The 16,384-nt window shown below is 40.1% G+C and overlaps 1 pseudogene; it reads right to left on the bottom strand.

The window, feature by feature from the left end:
* Positions 1 to 329: 329 nt before the first annotated feature.
* LOC132437633 (pyridoxal kinase pseudogene) lies at positions 330 to 1,053 on the bottom strand (annotated as a pseudogene).
* Between the last annotated feature and the right edge of the window lie 15,331 nt (positions 1,054 to 16,384).

The following is a 16,384-nucleotide window of genomic DNA, read 5'->3' on the forward strand; positions in this document are numbered from 1 at the left end:
TGTATAAAAATATAAACAAAATAAAATTTTAAGAAAAGCAGGTGTAACAATGTTTATGTGACAATTCAACATAATTGATAAAATGTATAGCCTATAAAATGTTTCCCCATTAGCATACATCTGTGCTTGTTCACTATGTCTGATTAGACACCCCCTCCCTCCCACCCCCCAAGTGGATAACTAGGCAAATCTCTTCTTTTTTTTTTTTCTCATGAATGAAAAAAATGTCAAATTTTGGTCACAGCTCTAAGGCAGACGTTACATTTTTCACAAGGATGGAAATGGAGACACCTAACGCTGGGTGTTAAGGAGGTGGGTTCATACGGCTCTCACAGCACTATGGCCTGGATGATGATCTCTGGGATCTTGATGTCCTTCTTGCTCTGGACAGTCCTCAGCTACAGCTGGGCTGGGCTGGGCTTCAGTCCTTCCACAGCCTTGGCTTTTGCACACTTGATGGTCTGCTGCAGAACATGGTGCATGGCCGACACAGTATTTTCACAGGCCACCTTGAGACTGTTGAGTTGCTTGTGCATCCATGCCAAGAGCACGGCAGTGAAGAGGTCCCCGGTGCCTATGGAGACTGTGTCCACCTTGCACATCTCCATGAGGATGCTCTGCATCATCACGGTGCCGTCAGGGGTCTGGGTCATCTGGCTCCCTGGCATGATCAGGTAGTTAATGCCCCTTGGCGATGGCAGGTCTAAGCTGGTGATGACCACTGTGTTGAGGCCCATTAAGTGCAGCACGTCCATCACTCACTGCTAAGTCTTCTTCTTGGCTGTGAATCTTTCTGCTGCTCAGCAACTCAGTCTCAAATTGGTTGGGGGTTATGATGTCTGCAACTGGCATGTCCTTCTCTCTGTAAACCAGAAGAAGGTCCTCAGGGAGGTAGATGGAAACTTCTCTGTTCCACTTGTCTCCCATCACGGGGACACACATGACCAAGAGCCTGGAGTTCTGCTGCTTCAGCTCCTTCCTGGTGTCCACCACCATGGCCAGGAAGAACTTATCTTTCATGTAATCTGTGAGCACATAGTTATATTTGTTCATGTTGTTCAGCTCCAGCCCATCATACAGCTCGTGGAGCTCATCTGAGTTCAGCACTTGGCCATTCCAGTGTGAGTAGCCTGTGTGGTTTAAAAACTGGACAGAGTTCACTACATCAATCTTGAACCCCAAAACATGTAGTGGGAGTGTGACCGCCTGATTGCCCATGTAGCCACAGATGACATGGCTCTGAATGGAGAGCACCTGACAATCTTCCTCCTTGCCAGGTCTGCCTCAGGGGCAGGGCCAGGCAGGGTCATTGTCTCCGCCGCATGCTGGGGCTGTGCTCCACTTGGTTCCAGCTGCACTCAGGCTCTGCTCCGCTGCAGCCCTGCTCAGTGAAGGCACTCTGCTTGAACGATGGGCCACCTCCCTCTTAGGCAAATCTCTTTACATGTATAAACAACAAAAACGGAAGCCTAACACTGAGGGACATGATGGACCCAGGGCAGGCAGAAACTACCCTGGCATTGAGAGACAAATATTTTGATCATCAGTGCTTTCTATTCAAAGATTTTCAATCAGAAGGGAGAAATAATGGAAGGAAATTTTCACATATTGAGGTATGGGAACGTCTGGTTTCTGGATTATACATGATTTGACTTAAATTTTATGTTAACCTAAACAGCCTGTTTGTGGTCTATCAAACATACATTGTACATCTGCTTTAATCATTAAAGAAAAAAGTACATTGACTAGAAGTAAAGAATGTCCACATTAACAATAAAGATTAAATGCCTCTCTTCCTGTGATGCCAATGCTGGTATTCCTTCAGTGATAAGACTGCCTTCCTAGGTGTCAAGGACATCTGTTTATTTTTGAAACCTTGAAAGGATGGTGTCCCTGACTTGTTTGATGTTCTTTGTTCTGACAAGATGTACAACTGTGCTGAAAACCATGCTTCTCCAGAGCAGCTCCTCAGATTAATCTGAGAGGCTGTCTCCCTGACCATAGTCCTTAATTTGGGTCAAATAAAACTCTTTTATTTTCCTATTATAGATTTTTTATTGATTATTTTTGAAGACATCTGTGTGAGAGCTGAAACAAGAAGGCAGACTACTGCCTTGCTCTACCTCACCTGGGCAAAAGCATGTTAGAGATGATTCAAATTTTTTGTTTCTACCACAAAAGCACCTTGAGTATTAATTCTGGAGTTACAAATAAATTTTAGCTAGTAGACAAATTCACAAATATGGACCCATCGAGTAGTGAGGCTTCACTGTATAGAGATATGGACTTGACACCCAGGAGAAAGAGCTAAAAGAATTAGAAATAGTTGTCTCTGGGAACAGGACACTGGATGGCAAGGAGTGAGTTATGGGACAGTTGCTTTTAATCAAGTATAAATTTTAATTTGTTAACAAATTTAAAATGAATAATTTTTCAAAAATATTTTAAACCACTCCTTCTTCCATGACTTCTTCTCCCCTTCGTCCAGGCTGGTGGAAAATGTAATCCATCATTATTGGGTTTCACTTCCCTGACCTCCAGCATCTCAAGAATATCCTGAGATTATTTTAGAAAAGGCAGAGCTTTCTGGAAGGGCTCTCTGGACTCCAGTCTAACTGGTCTCTAAAAATTTGTCTTCTCTAAGTACTTACTTGAAAGAAATGTCTCTCTTTTTCTGAGCCCAGTTTGAGACTGGGTCTTGCCCTGTGGCTTCCAGGGCCACAGTGAATACCTCTCTTGCATTTTTCTGGGAAGAGGATGGTTCTTGGGAAGGGGGCAGGGGCAGATGGCAACCTCAACTTCTCAGTAGGAATTGCAAATGACAGTTGTTTCCAATCCTTGACCACTGGGAAGGGTAAGTTCAAGCTTGCTGTTTCCTGAGTCATGAAGGCAAAATTTAGCCTTTTGTTGAGCACTATCTGTGTCCCAGGCACAGTGTCTAGTTCTTTGTATGCATTACGTTACTTAATCCTCACAACCTAAGGGGACATTTTACAGATGAGGAAACTGAAGCTTAGGGAGCTTAAGCAATTTGCTCAAGGTCATCCAGCTACTAAGTGGCAAACTTGGGATTTGAACTTACACCTGGTTAACTCTCAAACCAATGCTCTCAACAGCTCACAATACTATTGGCACACACATGCAGTATTCCTTTTGCAAATTTCAAATTCTACTTAGTTTTGATAGGTTGAATTTCTGGCAGCTTCTGAGAGTTTATTGCCATTTATGAGGACTTTATCTTGGCAGGATGGTTTCCTTAGAGCCCACCAAGGAAGGTGTGCTTTTTGTTGCTTCTCACTTTGTTTAGACTGTTCCTTCCATCTGTACTGCCTTCCCTGACCCTTCCTTTGTGTATAATTCCTAGCCATCCTTTAAGAACTAGCACTGTAGGTGGTGAAGCTGTGGGAAGCACAGGTGAAGGAAGGAGAAATTTTAACCTTGAATGAAGACTGACATTTAAATTTTTACTTGGAACTGGACTATCTCTTACCAAAGTGAGATTTTTTTTTTTAAAAGGACCACTGATGTTGGGAGCACTTTTCAGATCTAAGAGGGTCCAAGTGTTTTATAAAAGCTGCCCTGATTTTCATCCAAGGAGCGAAATATAAATACCTTTTTTCATGTCAACAGGCAGAATGAGAAACAAATAAAATAGTTTTAAAAAATTATGCTGCATGAGTCTTGCTTAGTTATTGTATTAATAATACACATATTTGTACAATACTTAATGTGATTGCAAGCTTTCTACTGTTTGGATAAACATAATTTATTTTAAACCATTAAATCTACTGTTTCAAATTGTCTCCATTTTCCCCCAATTTAAGACTATGCTGGACATCTTGTTAAATTTTTTTTCATGTATGTAAAAATGTAAAGGGTTTTGGTATGATTGTAAATATTTTTTGCCAGAATATTCTCTCTAGAAATATATCAGAGCTCCTCTAAGATTATTATGCATTGTTACTATCACTGTCCTGTATGAAATATTGTGCTTTACTAGGTCCTTGGGATACCTGCCTTTGACACTCAACTGAAACAGCAAGGGACATATGGCAACACTATAATAATGACAATGTATGTGTTTATTATTTTACAGTTTCATTTACCTTAATAAATGAACAGTTTCATGTACCTTTCATATTCAAGGCTTCTCAAACTATACTATGCAGATAAATCATTTGGGTATCTTTTTTTTTAACATCTTTATTGGGGTATAATTGCTTTATAATGGTGTGTTAGTTTCTGCTTTATAACAAAGTGGATCAGTTATACATATACATATGTTCCCATATCACTTCCTTCTTGCATCTTCCTCCCTCCCACCCTCCCTATCCCACCCCTCAAGGCGGTCACAAAGCACCGAGCTGATATCTCTGTGCTACGCGGCTGCTTCCGACTAGCTATCTACCTTATGTTTTGTAGTGTATATATGTTCATGCCTCTCTCTCGCTTTGTCACAGCTCACCCCTCCCCCTCCCCATATTCTCAGGTCCATTCTTCAGTAGGTCTGTGTCTTTATTCCTGTCTTACCCCTAGGTTCTTCATGACATTTTTTTTTCTTAAATTCCATATATATGTGTTAGCATACGGTATTTGTCTTTCTCTTTCTGACTTACTTCACTCTGTATGACAGACTCTAGGTCTATCCACCTCATTAAAAATAGCTCAATTTCATTCCTTTTTATGGTGAGAAATATTCCATTGTATATATGTGCCACATCTTCTTTATCCATTCATCCAGTGATGGGCACTTAGGTTGTTTCCATCTCCAGGTTATTGTAAATAGAGCTGCAATGAACATTTTGGTACATGACTCTTTTTGAATTACGGTTTTCCCAGGGTATACACCCAGTAGTGGAACTGCTGGGTCATATGGGAGTTCTATTTGTAGTTTTTAAGGAACCTCCATACTGTTCTCCATAGTGGCTGTACCAATTCACATTCCCACCAGCAGTGCAGGAGTGTTCCCTTTTCTCCACACCCTCTCCAGCATTTATTGTTTCTAGATTTTTTGATCATGGCCATTCTGACTGGTGTGAGATGATATCTCATTGTAGTTTTGATTTGCATTTCCCTAATGATTAATGATGTTGACCATTCTTTCATGTATTTGTTGGCAGTCTGTATCTGTATCTGTATCTTCTTTGGAAAAATGTCTATTTAGGTCTTCTGCCCATTTTTGGATGGGTTGTTTGTTTTTTTGTTATTGATCTGCATGAGCTGCTTGTAAATTTTGGAGATTAATCCTTTGTCAGTTGCTTCATTTGCAAATATTTTCTTCCATTCTGAGGGTTGTCTTTTGGTCTTGTTTATGGTTTCCTTTGCTGTGCAAAAGCTTTGAAATTTCATTAGGTCCCATTTGTTTATTTTTATTTCCATTTCTCTAGGAGATGGGTAAAAAAGGGTCTTGCTGTGATTAATGTCATAGAGTGTTCTGCCTATGTTTTCCTATAAGAGTTTGATAGTTTCATTTAGATCTTTAATCCATTTTGAACTTATTTTTGTGTATGGTGTTAGGGAGTGATCTAATCTCACACTTTTACATGTACGTGTCCAGTTTCCCAGCACCACTTATTAAAGAGGCTGTCCTTTCTCTACTGTACATTCCTGTGTCCTTTATCAAAGATAAGGTGACCATATGTGCATGGGTTTATCTCTGTGCTTTCTATCCTGTTCCATTGATCTATCTTTCTGTTTTTCTGCAAGTACCATACTGTCTTGATTACTGTAGCTTTGTAGTGTAGTCTGAAGTCAGGTGCCTGATTCCTCCAGCTCCGTTTTTTGTTCTCAAGATTAATTTGGCTATTCGGGGTCTTTTGTGTTTCCATACAAATTGTGAAAATTTTTGTTCTAGTTCTGTGAAAAATGCCAGTGGTAGTTTGATAGGGATTGCATTGAATTTGTAGATTGCTTTGCATAGTAGAGTCATTTTCACAATGTTGATTCTTCCAATCCAAGAACATGGTATATCTCTCTATCTATTTGTATCATCTTTAATTTCTTTCATCAGTGTCTTATAATTTTCTGTATACAGGTCTTTTGTCTCCTTAGGTAGGTTTATTCCTAGATATTTTATTCTTTTTGCTGCAGTGGTAAATGGGAGTGTTTTTTCGATTTCACTTTCAGATTTTTCATCATTAGTGTATAGGAATGCCAGAGACTTCTGTGCATTAATTTTGTGTCCTGCAACTTTACCAAATTCATTGATTAGCTCTAGTAGTTTTCTGGTAACATCTTTAGTATTCTCTATGTATAGTATCATGTCATCTGCAAACAGTGACAGCTTTACTTCTTCTTTTCTGATTTGGAATCCTTTTATTTCCTTTGATTCTCTGATTTCTGTGGCTAGTACTTCTAAAACTGTATTGAATAAGAGTGGTGAGAGTGGGCAATCTTGTCTTGTTCCTGATCTTAGTGGAAATGCTTTCAGTGTTTCACCATTGAGGATGATGTTGGCTGTGGGTTTGTCATATATGGCCTTTATTATGTTGAGGAAAGTTCCCTCTATGCCTACTTTCTGCAGGGTTTTTATCATAAATTGGTGTTGAATTTTGTCAAAAGTTTTCTCTGCATCTATTGAGATGATCATATGGTTTTTCTCTTTCAATTTGTTAATATGGTTTATCACATTGATTGATTTGCGTATATTGAAGAATCCTTGCATTTCTGGTATAAACCCCACTTGATCATGGTGTATGATCCTTTTAATGTGCTGTTGGATTCTGTTTGCTAGTATTTTCTTGAGGATTTTTGCATCTATGTTCATCAGTGATATTGGCCTGTAGTTTTCTTTCTTTGTGACATCCTTGTCTAGTTTTGGTATCAAGGTGATGGTGGCCTTGTAGAATGAATTTGGGAGTGTTCCTCCCTCTGTTATATTTTGGAAGAGTTTGAGAAGGATAGGTTTTAGCTCTTCTCTAAATGTTTGATAGAATTCGCCTGTGAAGCCATTTGGTCCTGGGCTTTTGTTTGTTGGAAGATTTTTAATCACAGTTTCAATTTTAGTGCTTGTGATTGGTCTGTTCATATTTTCTATTTCTTCTGGATTCAGTGTTGGCACGTTGTGCATTTCTAAGAATTTATTCATTTCGTCTGGGTTGTCCATTTTATTGGCATAGACTTGCTTGTAGTAATCTCTCATGATCTTTTGTATTTCTGCAGTGTCTCTTGTTACTTCTCCTTTTTCATTTCTAAATCTATTGATTTGAGTCTTCTCCCTTTTTTTCTTGATGAGTCTGGCTAATGGTTTGTCTTCTTCTCAAAGAACCAGCTTTTAGTTTTATTGATCTTTGCTATTGTTTCCTTCATTTCTTTTTCATTTATTTCTGATCTGATTTTTACGATTTCTTTCCTTTTGCTAACTTTGGGTTTTTTTTCTTCTTCTTTCTCTAATTGTTTTAGGTGCAAGGTGAGTTTGTTTATTTGAGATGTTTCCTGTTCTTAAGGTGGGCTTGTATTGTTATAAACTTCCCTCTTAGAACTGTTTTTGCTGCATCCCATAGGTTATGGGTCATCGTGTCTCCATTGTCATTTGTTTCTAGGTATTTTTTTATTTCCTCTTTGATTTCTTCAGTGATCACTTCGTTATTAAGTAGTGTATTGTTTAGCCTCCATGTGTTTGTATTTTTTACAGTTCTTTTCCTGTAATTGATATCTAGTCTTATGGCGTTGTTTTCAGAAAAGATAATTGATACAATTTCAATTTTTAAAAATTTTCCAAGGCTTGATTTGTGACCCAAGATATGATCTATCATGGAGAATGTTCCATGAGCACTTGAGAAAAATATATATTCTGTTGTTTTAGGATAGAATGTCCTATAGATATCGATTAAGTCCATCTTGTTTAATGTACCATTTAAAGCTGGTGTTTTCTTACTTATTTTCATTTTGGATCATCTGTCCATTGGTGAAAGTGGGGTGTTAAAGTCCCCTACTATGAATGTGTTACTGCTGATTTCCCCTTTTATGGCTGTTAGTATTTGCCTTATGTATTGAGGTGCTCCTATGTTGGGTGCATAAATATTTACAATTGTTATATCTTCTTCTTGGATCGATCCCTTGATCATTATGTACTGCCGTTCTTTGTCTCTTGTAATAGTCTTTATTTTAAAGTCTACTTTGTCTGATATGAGAATTGCTACTCCAGCTTTCTTTTGGTTTCCATTTGCATGGAATATCTTTTTCCATCCCCTTACTTTCAGTCTGTATGTGTCTCTAGGTCTGAAGTGGGTCTCTTGTAGACAGCATATATATGGGTCTTGTTTTTGTATCCATTCAGCCAATCTGGGTCTTTTGGTGGGAGCATTTAGTCTATTTACATTTAAGGTAATTATCGATATGTATGTTCCTATTCCCATCTTCTACATTGTTTTGAGTTCGTTATTGTAGATCTTTTCCTTCTCTTGTGTTTCTTGCCTGGAGAAGTTCCTTTAGCATTTGTTGTAAAGGTGGTTTGATGGTGCTGAACTCTCTCAGCTTTTGCTTGTCTGTAAAGGTTTTAATTTCTCCATCAAATCTGAATGAGATCCTTGCTGGGTAGAGTATTCTTGGTTGCAGGTTTTTCTCCTTCCTCACTTTCAGTATGTCCTGCCAGTTCCTTCTGGCTTGCAGAGTTTCTGCTGAGAGATCAGTTATTAACCTTATGGGGATTCCCTTGTGTGTTATTTGTTGTTTTTCCCTTGCTGCTTTTAAGATGCTTTCTTTGTATTTAATTTTTGACAGAGTGATTACTATGTGTCTTGGCATATTTCTCCTTGGATTTATCCTGTATGGGACTCTCTGTGCTTCCTGAACTTGATTAACTATTTCTTTTCCCATATTAGGGAAGTTTTCAACTATAATCTCTTCAAATATTTTCTCCATCCCTTTCTTTTTCTCTTCTTCTTCTGGAACCCTTATAATTCGAATGTTGGTGCATTTAATGTTGTCCCAGAGGTCTCTGAGACTGTCCTCAGTTCTTTTCATTCTTTTTTCTTTATTCTGCTCTGCAGTAGTTATTTCCACTATTTTATCTTCCAGGTCACTTACCTGTTCTTCTGCCGCAGTTATTCTGCTATTGATCCCATCTAGAGTATTTTTCATTTCATTTATTGTGTTGTTCATCATTGTTTGTTTCATCTTTAGTTCTTCTAGGTCCTTGTTAAATGTTTCTTGCAATTTGTCTATTCTATTTCCAAGATTTTGGATCCTCTTTACTTTGATTATTCTGAATTCTTTTTCAGGTAGACTGCCTATTTCCTCTTCATTTGTTAGGTCTGGTGTGTTTTTGTCTTGCTCCTTCATCTGCTGTGTGTTTTTCTGTCTTCTCATTTTGCTTATCTTACTGTGTTTGGGGTTTCCTTTTTGCAGGCTGCACGTTCGTAGTTTCCATTGTTCTTGATATCTGTCCCTAGTGGCTAAGGTCGGTTCAGTGGGTTGTGTAGGCTTCCTGGTGGAGGGGACTAGTGCCTGTGTTCTGGTGGATGAGGCTTGATCTTGTCTTTCTGGTGGGCAGGTCCACATCTGGGGGTGTGTTTTGAGGTGTCTGTGGACTTATTATGATTTTATGCAGCCTCTCTGCTAATGGGTGGGGTTGTGTTCCTGTTTTGCTAGTTGTTTGGCATAGGGTGTCCAGCACTGTAGCTTGCTGGTCGTTGAGTGAAGCTGGGTGCTGGTGTTGAGATGGAGATATCTGGGAGATTTTCACCTTTTGATATTATGTGGAGCTGGGAGGTCTCTTGTTGACCAGTGTCCTGAAGTTGACTCTCCCACCTCAGAGGCACAACACTGACTCTTGGCTGCAGCACCAAGAGCCTTTCATCCACATGGCTCAGAATAAAAGGGAGAAAAAGTAGAGAGAAAGAATTAGTAGAAGTAGGAAGAAAGAACGAAAGAAAGAAAGAAAGGAGGGAAGGAAGGAAGGAAGGAAGAAAGAAACAAAGAAGAAAAGAAGGAAAGAAGGAAAGAAGGAAAGAAAGAAAGAAAGGAGGGAGGGAGGGAGGGAGGGAGGGATGGTGGGAGGAAGGAAGGAAGGAAGGAAGGAAGGATGGAAGAAGGGAAGGAAGGAAAAAAGAAAGAATGTAAAATAAAATAAATTAAAATATAATAAGGTTATTAAATTAAAAAATAATTATTAAGAAAAAAAATTAAAAAAAAAAACTGGACAGATAGAACCTTAGGACAAATGGTGGAAGCAAAACTATACAGACAAAATCTCACACAGAAGCATACACATACACACTCAGAAAAAGAGGAAAAGGGGAAAAATCATAAATCTTGCTCTCAAAGTCCATCTCCTCAATTTGGGATGATTCGTTGTCTAAAGGAGGGAAGGAAGGAAAGAAAGAAAGAAGATAAAGTAAAATAAAATAAAGTTATTAAAATTAACTGTTAAGAAAAAAATTAAAAAAAAAAAAAACGGACGGATAGAACCCTAGGACAAATGGTGGAAGCAAAGCTATAAAATCTCACACAGAAGCATACACATACACACTCACAAAAAGAGGAAAAGGGGAAAAAATCATAAATCTTGCTTCCAAAGTCCACCTCCTCAATTTGGGATGATTCATTGTCTATTCATGTCTATTCATGTATCCACAGATGCAGGGTACATCAAGTTGATTGTGGAGCTTTAATCCGCTGCTTCTGAGGCTGCTGGGAGAGATTTCCCTTTCTCTTCTTTGTTCTCACAGCTCCTGGGGCTCAGCTTTGGATTTGGCCCCGCCTCTGCGTGTAGGTCGCTGGAGGGCGTCTGTTTTTTGCTCAGACATGAAGGGGTTACAGGAGCCGCTGATTCGGGGGCTCTGGCTCACTCAGGCCGGCGGGAGGGAGGGGCGCGGATTTCGGGTCAAGGCTGCGGCGGCAGAGGCCGGCATGACATTGCACCAGCCCGAGGCCCGCCGTGTGTTCTCCCAGGTAAGTTGTCCCTGGATCCTAGGAACCTGGCAGTGGCTGGCTGCACAGGCTCCCTGGAAGAGGGGTGTGGATAGTGACCTGTGCTCGCACACAGGCCCCTTGGTGGCAGCAGCAGCAGCCTTGGCATCTCCCGCCCGTCTCTGAGGTCCGCGCTTTTTGCCGCGGCTCACGCCCATCTCTGGGGTTCGTGCTTTTAGCCACGGCTTGCGCCCATTTCTGGCGTTCCTTTAAGCAGCGCCCTTAATCCCCTCTCCTCGCGCACCAGGAAACAAAGAGGGACGAAAAAGTCTCTTGCCTCTTCGGCAGCTCCAGACCTTTTCCCGGACTCCCTCCCGGCTAGCCGTGGTGCAGTAACCCTTTCAGGCTGTGTTCACGCAGCCAACCCCAGTCCTCTCCCTGCGCTCCGACCAAAGCCCGAGCCTCAGCTCGCAGATCCGCCTGCCCTGGCGGGAGAGCAGACAAGCCTCTCGGGCTGGTGAGTGCCGGTCGGCACCGATCCTCTGTGAGGGAATCTCCCCGCTTTGCCCTCCGCACCCCTGTTGCTGTGCTCTCCTCCGCGGCTCCGAAGTTTCTCCCTCTGCCACCCGCAGTCTCCGCCTGTGAAGGGGCTTCCTAGTGTGTGGAAACTTTTCCTCCTTCACAGCTCCCTCCCACTGGTGCAGGTCCCATCCCTATTCTTTTGTCTCTGTTTTTTCTTTTTTTCTTTTGCCCTACCCAGGTATGTGGGGAGTTTCTTGCCTTTTGGGAGGCCTGAGGTCTTCTGCCAGCATTCAGTAGGTGTTCTGTAGGAGTTGTTCCACGTGTAGATGTATTTCTGGTGTATCTGTGGGGAGGAAGGTGATCTCCACGTCTTACTCTTCCGCCATCTTCAGAACACCCCTCCCCCATTTGGGTATCTTGTTAAGATGCAAATTCTGACTCAGTGGGTCTGAGTTGGGGCCTGAGAACCTGCATTCCAGCAAACTCCCAGATGTTGCTGATGCCACTGGTCTCAAAACTACATTGTGAATAACTAGTCTTTGTTTATCTTAATTCCTGTGATAATCTAACAAATAACAAAAACCTCAAGTTAAGTGATTTGTCTTCAGTCCTGACAATGCAGCTTCTTTCAGTCATTCATTTGTTCACTCACTCACTCCTTCAGGCACTGTGGAGACTGAAGCCAGTGAAACCAAACCCCACCTTTGTGGGACTTGTCTTCTAGTGGAGAAGACCGACTATAGGTGAGTAAATAAATAAATACAAATAAAACAATTTCAGGTAATAAAAGTGTTTACAAAGGAAAATAAAGCAGGGCAAGAGAGTGACTATTAACAGGGGTCTTCTGGATCTAAAGTTTACTCTCTATACTCGTCGATTAAAGATATGGCCTTCACTATTGCATAACACTTCATAGGTCATGTTTTGCTATCAAATCTCTTCCCCCTACTTAGTTTTCACAATATCCCTGTGATAAGTTTAGGCAAGGATTCCACATAATCCAGCTGGTGAACCATTCAAACTTCTTGAACTAAAATACAGAGGGAGAGAGGCACCCTCCTTAAATAAAAGGTCTTTTGTTTTCATTTGAGTTGACAAAGGAAACTTTGGCCTCTTCTTGCCAATCTCACTCATGGAGGTCGAAGGGGAAAGGAGATGGGAGAGATGACTGATTGTGTGTGTGTGTGTAGGTGTGTGTGTGTGGGTGTGTGCACCACACTCAATCCATTTGTCTTGGAAGACTACATCTAGCTGTTAGGATACTTTGGCTGTAGGCAACATAAACCAATTCTGTCTTAAAAAGGTAAACAAATAAAATTGAAAGATATGGTTAGGTACGTATAGTTCACAGAATCAGGAAAAAGCTCCCATTAGACTTCGGAAAGCACAGAAACCATGGCAGATCATGGATCTAGGGAGTCCCTTTAGGCTTCTCTCTTCAGACGAATGGGCTCCATATAGTTTCAGTCTTTGTGTCTGTTAGGGGTTGAATTGTATCCCGCCAAAATATATGTTGAAGTCCTAGCACCCAGTACCTGCAAATGTGATCTTATTGGGAAGTAGGGTCTTTGCAGATGTACTCAAGTTAAGACGAAGTCATACTGGAGTAGTGTGGCCAATCCAATATGTCTGGTCCCCTTATTAGAGGAGAAGTGACAGAGACATGTGGGGAGAAGATGGCCATTGACAATGGAGGTAGAGATTGGAGTGACACATCTAAAACCCAAGGAATGCCAAGGATTGCCAGCAAACACCAGAAGATAGAAGAGGCAAGGATGGATTCTCCCCTACAGATTTCAGAGAGAGCATGGCCCTGTCAACAACTTGATTTCAAAATTCTACCCTCCAGAATTGTGAGACAAAAAATTTCTGTTGTTTTAAGCCATTCAGTTTGTGGTACTTTGTTATGGCAGCCCTAGGAAACAAATACAATGTTTTTCTGCTCCAGGTTCAAACTCCAAGGAGCAAACATCTGAGTAGCCCAGCTTATGTAATGTGCACACTCATGAGATCATATTTGGGGGGGTGGGCGGTTCTTCAATGAGTAAATAGATGCTGTTGCCAGCAGTAGGGAGAATGGATGAGGGCAGCAAAATAAGGATATGTACCTGGTATGAACCCATGTGTGCTGCTGGAGCCTCATGACCTGGGGTGGGGGTGGAGGAGTGATTTAGGAATGTTCAGGCCACTTCCTTGGGTTGCTCCAAACCCTGGTGGTGTTTCTGTGAGTTCTTCCTGACTGGAGCAAATTCAAACCTCTTTACAAATTGAACATTATCACAAGGATCTTGATAACTATACTGAAATTTTCCATTTTTAAAATCACTCACCCACATATGCACCAACCAATAAACAATTTATCTGTTTACCCACCCATCCATCCACTCCTTGACCTACGCACCCTTCTCATCACTGTTAACTGATCTATATGTTTATCCACTCATCTACTCTACCACCTGTTCACCTAACTATCCATAAATGAGCACCTACGTTTGTCAGGCAATATTCTTTTTTTTTCTTTTTTTCATTTTTTGGTCACACTGCACACCTTGTGGGAGCTTAGTTCCCTGGCCAGGGAGTGAACCCAGGTCCATGGCAGTGAAGGCACTGAGTCTTAACCACTGGACTGCCAGGGAATTCCCCGTTAGGCAATGTTCTTCAGTTTGTTCATTTATTCAGTCATTCATTCAATAAATCAATCAGTATTTGTTGAGTGCCTCCTCCATTTCAGACAATGTTCTAGGTGGTGGAGATAAAGCAATGAATAAGAAGATATGGTCTCTGCCCTCATGGAGTTTGCAATATTGTTGTAAAGGTAGATGTTAAACCAATAACTAGGAAGACAATATGTGAGGCAACTTCTCCTTTTGTCGTAATTCCTTTTCCTCTTGTACCTCCCTCTGTTTAGTGTGTATGGAAAACTTTGATTTTGGAAAATTTACAGAGCATATAGCGTAGGCAGATGACTGGATTGGAGAAAAGGAACATCACTTCCTGAGGTGAGTGAGATTGAAGTCCACTAGACTCTAAGCTCCTGGAGGGCAAGAAGAGTGTATATTTTAATTCATCACTTTTTCCCAGGACTTGTCACAGAGAAGACACCAAACAAATAGGTGCTAAATGATAAAAAGGGCAAATATTTACTCTGTAATTTCCTGAGTTTTGACCCTTTGAAATATTTTTTTTTTTCTGATTCTGGCACTTTCAAGATCATAGTTTATTTATTACTTCAGATAAAAAGATAGTATACATATTAGGGAATCCCTTAAAATTCAACTCTAGCATTATACAGCATCTATAACTTTTGCACTGAATGTTAACCAAAAAAAGCTCTAAACACCTGAAAGCCACACTAGTAACATGAACTATGGTAATAAAAAATTTGACATTTAATTTGCTCAATATATAGTATTTACATTACGAAACCAATGGTGATACGATAAACAGTGATAAAGAAATAGTAAAACTAAACTTTACAAAGCAAAGTTTTATATTCTTACAATATGCTAATTATCATAATTGTATATAAAAATTAAAACATAGCAGAGCTTTCTGTTACAGAATTCTTAATTATCTGAGTTGTAGTCATTACTTGCTAACGATTTACATGCAACATTTGCTAGTACTGACATTTGATTTTTTTCCCCCAAGAAAGTGTAAGTAGATATTTATTTAAGAGCAGACATTAATTTACTTGTGGACAGAAAAAGATAAAACTGTACTCAAGATTCGTACTGGTCACAAGCCTCTTCTCTATAGAAATGATAAAAATAGTAAGACCGAAAAAAACTCCTGAAAGGAGATGCATAGGCAAAGAGTACCATGAATGGCACAGCTCAAAAAATCTTGGGACCAATTAGACACACATCTTTTCTCTCTCCTTCAATGATGAGAGGTCTATTTTGCCATCAAATTATAATAACTGCAGCAAGTAAAGGGTACCATCAAATTATCATAACTGTAGCAAGTAAAGGGTACCAGGTATACAACTAATTAAACCTTGCAAAATACTAAGATGGGCAGGGGTGGCCGGAAGAAGGAACAATTTCCATATAATTCAAACTATATACAGCATAACTAGAATGGGAGCTCATCCCAAACTGACTATATGAAACAACTGGACTTTTATGATTTAATAGTTAAAATTATAACAAGTGTAATAATACAATAGAGTTACATGGGAAGCAAGAGCCAAGGGGCACTTTATATTATTTACTATGTATTTCAGTTTAAAAATAATTTTGCTAAGTATACATCTCAACTGAGGTCTATGTATAAAATGTACTAACAGATACAGATATTTACCTTTGGTGACTTAAAGGCCTTTTTGTGACTTCTGTCTGAATTGCAGGCAGAATGCTAGATGTACATGCACATGTGGAAAAACTCAACCTGAAGTAATCCAAAAGATGTGCATGTGAGGAGCCTGGAGGTACTCTGACATTCAAAGCACACCAGAACCCAAACAGGCAACAGTGAGGATGGCCACAAGGAATGGAATGCCAGTATGGCAGAAAGAGGAAGGCCAGCAGAATCCTGCATACATACACAAAAGAAAAAGCCACCCACCATTTCATAAAACAAAAGCCAATTATAGTGTGGGAAGTGCAAACTGCAGAAAATCAGAAGTCCACAGAAGAAAAACGACTGGCTCCTGTGAGAGAAAGGAGGACGCTTCGTTCTGAGCAGGGTCACTTGGTGAAGGCTGTCATGGTCACCCAGAGCACCTTGTTGGTGCTGGCCTTCAGACACTCCACCTCAGAGACCCTTTGAAATATTTAAGGACAATACTTAAAAAAAATAAAGACAATACTTAAACAAAAAGAAATTAGGGACGACCTTAAGTAATATTTTTACAGATTTCTGTAGCTGTTCTATCTCCATTGTAGAGATAAAAAACCATCCCAGGAAACTGAGAGGAAATATAGACAAAAGAATTCAGAATAGACAATTCAAAGATGATTGCACTTTAAGGACTCCCAAAGAGCAAAAATAAATGCTAGGAAAATCA

The sequence above is a fragment of the Delphinus delphis genome, chromosome 15, assembly GCF_949987515.2.
Source record: "Delphinus delphis chromosome 15, mDelDel1.2, whole genome shotgun sequence".
Classification (NCBI taxonomy): domain Eukaryota; kingdom Metazoa; phylum Chordata; class Mammalia; order Artiodactyla; family Delphinidae; genus Delphinus; species Delphinus delphis.